Raw genomic sequence first — 5,828 nt, 5'->3', positions numbered from 1 at the left:
AGAGCAGTACCAGCATTTCATATTTTCTTCTCCGTGTGCAGCAGGACTTCAATCTACATGCAACTTTGTGAACAGTCGCACTGAAGCAATCGAACTGTTCCCATACAAGGGGATAAAGCACAAGAATCCATCTTTTTTTACTTGTGAGGCAGATGATTGCCATTCTAGAGATATCCACAGGTCATGTGTTTGGTGAAATTGCAGTTTGGCGAAATTGCAAGTCATGGAGGCAGGCTTCACGGCTGGGCTACCTGCACTCCCTTAAGAACAGGCACTCGGTGAGGGCAAGCAGCACAAGGTAGAGCACTGTGACAGGCACTGTCAGATACAAGTATCTTTGCATTTTCAAACACGCTAAATGAGTGAGACAACTTGACTGTGTGAAGTTTGACATGGTTGTGTGAAAGGCTAAGGCCTTAATAATGAATTAGCATTATTGCAATGATATTTTCAGGGAAAAATTAAAAAGGAAAGCTAAATCCTACAGACGTTTCTTGAGATCCAAACCCAAGCAATGTGCTATACCATCTTCCCAAGTTTATTTGCAGGCCTGAATCACAGGGGAATGCTTGGAGTGCATTTTGTCTGTCCACCGCAACATCTGTTTCAAGCAAGTTAGGGAATGTGGGTTTTATTCCCTTTTTGTGGGTAAAAAGGGACCCTTTGCATCGTCAAAGAATGGACGTTCATTCAGTCTAGCCCAGTCAAAAGCACAAGCCAAGGAGATTATTTCCTTGCTGGAAGAGGACACTGAAGAAGGGTCCCCTTCTTCCATGGGTACTTTCACTCGTCCCTGTCAGTAGGTCTCTGCCATTCTCTTCTGCATTGCTGCAGGTCTGTAACTGTTCATGATTGCAAACCCACTTCACCGTTGACAGCAGAGTGAAGAGACAACTGGGAAAGATGTGTAGCAGAAGTAGCAGCTAAGAACACAGCTTTCTGCAGCACCTTGCTGCCAGCCTGAGGAGAAATTATAGAGCTGTGCACAACATTTTCTGCAATAGTTATTTTATCTGGGGTAATAGAAGCATGAAATGAGAGAAAGTCAGCTTGCAGAATTAGCAGCCTTGCAGTATTAGCATCTTGTGGCCATATAAAGACAGCAATCTCTAAAGTTGCTTCAGTGTTTCTCTCCAGATAGCACCGTTGGCAATGACTCAAGAATACAAAACGCATTACAGCAGAACCACTCATACAAAAGGGAATAAAAAAACCCAATGGGGATGTTTTTAATGAACCACTTGCCCTGTTATAGACAGTTTTCAAAAGTTATTTTTATGATTAGTTTATATTTATACACTGCTATTTGCAAATCTGTTCTTGCTAGTACGCAACAGTGACTCAGTTTGTAAGGCACTTCTACATTTTTTATGCCCTCACAGGAGTTTACGGTTGTTGGAGCCCCATGGAACTGGTTCTCTCTCTCGGTCAACCACGCATGCATGCACATGTATTCGATGTAAATATTTATTAATTCTTTGTAGAGAATACAAGCACAACAATTGAACAGTCCTTGAATGGCCAGGGTCCAACAGTCTAATTTTTGAACAATATGGAAGTGAAACGTTCTACGCCCAGCTGTTCAATTTACTCCTTTTGCTGTACATCAGTGAATTCAGATGGCCTAAGTTAATTTTTAGGGCACTTCTACATTTTGAGGTCTCTGTGTCACAATAAGTTTATCTGAAACTTAAACAGGTATATATGAATGCAGTTTTCTGTATTGCCAAATGAAGATCCAGCAGTTATCTTTTTCAAACAAGTAAAATAGAAAATAAATAAATTTCCTATGTGCAGGGTGGGATTGTAAGATGTCCTCAGTATAGGTTGGGAAGCCAATGGTCCTGAGTTCTGAGCCAGACTGGAAGTCCCTTCCAAACTTCGATGACAAAGTTACATATGTAAATCCATACTTAGGCATTATAATAGGGTACACAATATGTCAGGGCTGCTTAGAAGAGACAGAAAGCCTAACATGCTCCAGCCAAGTTTTGTCCATGGGTTGCTACAGTCTGCTGCGTGATGTGCTCACTCTAAATTGGAAATAGTTCAGAAACAGTTTCAACATGAGCAAGCAGCTTGGTGCAGGAGCAGCAGAGCAAAGTACTCAGTGCAGAGGACCCCATGTCTGCATTACACACATTTTGGAGGTTTTGGAAGACAAATGCAGGTGCGAACTAATTGGAAATTCCTGAACCCTCAGTACTTTAAAGGAAAAATTATTACAAGCAAAAGACACAATTGGAAAAAAAGAAACTGCTGGAAAATATGCCTATGGCCAAATTTTATTTCTTTTTTTTTTCTTTTGGATTATAATTCTGCGGGAACTGAGCACCAGCAAAGGCATTTGTTTCAGTTTCAGATTGCGTTGAAACAGACCATTTTGACAAAAACCTGGGGAAAAAGATTTGTGGTACCAAGGCCACCCAACTGGTCATTTAACCATCCTCACCTCTTCCTTCATGATTGTTTCTTACTTTTATTTCCTCCATCTTGTTCTTCATCTTGACGGTGAGCTCCTCAAGGCAGGATCTATTTCTACATATGTGAGAACTTTCTCATTTTGGTTTTAAATATGACATAGTGGGACTTTTGGATGCTAGCCCAAGGCAAACAGTAAACAACAACAAAACTAACAGTAATCATATTTAATATCCTGAGCTTCCATTACATTTTCAGCCTGCTCCTGTTCCCTGTTTTCAAAGCAGTTGACCACCTTGGAAAATGAATGAATACATAGCCATTTCCCACTTCTGTAGATTCAGTTTGTTGTGCTTGTAAAAATTGCAGTGGTCATATATGGGTGAACTCCAAATGGACAGAAAAGCCAGAAAAACTGGTATCTTATTCAGGCACATACAGCATACATATCAGTAGTTACAAAATTTGAACTGAAATTTGATAGTTGTGAGATTTTCTAACATTAGTATGGGACAAATAGGCTGTGTCTTCACTGTGGTGTAAGTGTGCTTTGTGGCACATCCCATGTACCAGTCCACCAACATGCTGAACATATGACCTGCTGGAGCACACTGCAAGTCCCCAACGGGCTGCTAATCCTGGTTAGCTTTGTATGATAAGCAAGGTACAGCCAGGAACAAGAGGCAGGTATGGTGTGTTCCCATATCCCTGGCTGTATCCCAACTCTATCCTGGCATAAGTCTGCACTCCTAGATTGAGACACTAGAAAGGCAATCACGACCCAACTAATAATATATGGTCAAGTGCATGTAATTGATGGTGGCAGGTAAACATGAAATTCTCAGCAAAGCTGAGGCGCTTTCTGAAACAGAATCTGGCCTGTTCCTGGGTTATAAATTCACGTGTGTGGAAGAACTGTTTGCTACAGAGGGATTTTTGAGGAGGGAAGGCGGAATTTTATAGCTTCGAGAGGTGGGGGGTGGGGGGTTGGGTGTGTGTTTTCTTTTTAAGTCTCGTTTGAGGGAAGCAGTAGAAGCAAATTTGTAAAGGAAGACCAGAGCATATTTAATTGTTCTATTCCCACACTAGATTGTCTGGCCATAGTAAATGGAACATAAGCCTCCTGTCTCTGATTTGATACTTTGAAAGTCCTTCGTTCTCTTTTTGCCCAAGGCAGACCTCTATTCTCCTATTAAAGTTCCTCTAAAACTAACTAAGCTTAATCCAGCTTCCACTGAAGTCAGTGAGAATCTTTAAATTGATTTCACTGGGAACAGAAATAGGCCTCTAGGATACATCCTTGCATTATTTTTTTTTTTTTTTTTTTTGATCAGATTATATCATCAGTACCTCTGCATTCTTGAAGAAGTGGCATGGGAGATGAGTAAAGAGTTTCGCTTCCCAGGAAATCTCTCATTTTTTCCCAAATCTAGAATGGGTTGGGGAAAACACCTGGAAGGCCACTCCAAATCTGTCCTATGACCCAAATGAGTTAGTACATTTTTTTGTTTAAACCCCCGTTGATACATGCCTACATATTAAACCCAGTTTGCCACTACAAATATCTTATAGATAAAGTATCTTACAATACCCGTCTGTAAACTTTTGCTAGAGGCTACCAAATGTTTTTTGTCAAAACTTTCCAACCATTCCTGAGTGGTGGGAATGGTGCAAGATTACAGGGAAAGCTCTGACAGCCATGTGGAACAGGTTTGAGCAGCACTGGTTGCCAGCAGCATGTCTTTGCTGTTGTTCCTACTTGTTCTCACCACTATTGAAGTTGCCCTAGCACTGGCAACGTGTAGGTTAAAAAATACCTTTAAACACAAGGTTAGTGCTTGAATGGATTTAGATGGTTTCTAAATGTGATCCCACATTGCGCGGGTAAATTGTGCTAGCTACTTCCCAGCAAGATTTTGGTTTAAGCCCAGATCTGGCTATCAGCGCTTGCAGTGCCTTAGGGACAGGGCCTCAAAATAGAACCACTATATATAACCAGATGGTGACAAAACTGTAAACATTTGCGGGAGTCATGAAGCAGAACGTTGTTGCCAGTCCTCCACACACCGTAGCAAGTCACTTGCTTTTGGTGTCCTATAGACCTTCTTCTACCCAATAAAGCCACCAAAATAAAGCCCGTAACAATGGCCGGTGTGATACACTGATGTTACTCCCTGTTTTGAATTCCTCACTCCCCGGATAGGGCAACACAGTGTGTTAACAACCAGGACATCTCAGCTGGTTCTGATTTTGTCGTGCAGGTTGGCTGCATATGGTTTCGGTGAAACAAGTGGTGGTTAACCTGCTTCCAAGCGTGTATTTGGACCAGCAGGGCTAAAAATACAGAAACCAAAAGGGAAGCAATCACGTGGTGGACACAAAGCACCAAAGTACATACTCACTTTTCAAAATTATACATCCTTTTATCCTCCGGGGCACAGTCCTATTTAGGTATCATTGCCACATACAGCTCAGCTGTGGGTTGTTTGAGGAAAGGACCCTTTACAGTTTCAATGAGGTATTCAGCATAGAAATCCTTGGAATGTTTCCCTAAATATATAAATGGCTGGGACATTTTATATAGTTGTTCCCTGCTGCTATCCTCCATGTTTTCACTCTAACTTTTTTTTTAATTTATGCACACTGTAATCAGTCTCTTTGTCAGGGTTTTTCAAAGTGGAAAACAATTCATCAACATTTTGTTTGGACTATTTTTGGGATGTTAAAAAAGTAACAGGTATATTATTTAGCAAGGGGTAGCCTGTCAAACTCCTGAACCTGGTCTGATAGCATACTTGCTTTGCTTATGAATAGTACTTACACTAGTGTGCTTTGTTTACAGAATGAACTGTTCTGGAATGAATAGGTGAATTCTACTCATGTACAATAAAAGTCCTATTGCTTTTTAATAAGAGATGTTGCTGAAGTTGCTGTAAATTTCAGTGGGAGTTCAATACCTGGAGCACCTCTAAGATCTGGCTCCTAATTTGGAACCTGAATTATATTTAGTATCATTTAAAGCCTAGATTGTTTTTAAGTGTGTCCACCCAGTTTTAACATGCAGTGCCTGCTTTCCCTTTGCAATTACTCAGAATCCACCAACTCTACTAAAATTGCAGGACACAGGTATGTCAATTAGCAGCTGCTGAATGCTTCTATTTACAGGGCAAAATCAGGTTTGCATTCCTGCAATTTTTCACAGAAACTTACTTGTAGGAATTAGTGTGGTTGTTTTATACTTTCATCTCTCATATTTTCTTTAAACAGCTCCTTAACATGATGGAGGTAAGACTTGGGTACAAGTGGTGAATTCTGAATGGCCCAAGATTTCGCTGAATGATTGCCAGGGAAGATGTTTCTTGGCACTGCAATCGCTTCCTGCCGTGCTACTGTGGCTGTCCCACAAA

The sequence above is a fragment of the Gavia stellata genome, chromosome Z (genome assembly GCF_030936135.1).
Source record: "Gavia stellata isolate bGavSte3 chromosome Z, bGavSte3.hap2, whole genome shotgun sequence".
Lineage (NCBI taxonomy): Eukaryota > Metazoa > Chordata > Aves > Gaviiformes > Gaviidae > Gavia > Gavia stellata.
Note: the sequence above shows the minus strand (reverse complement) of the source record.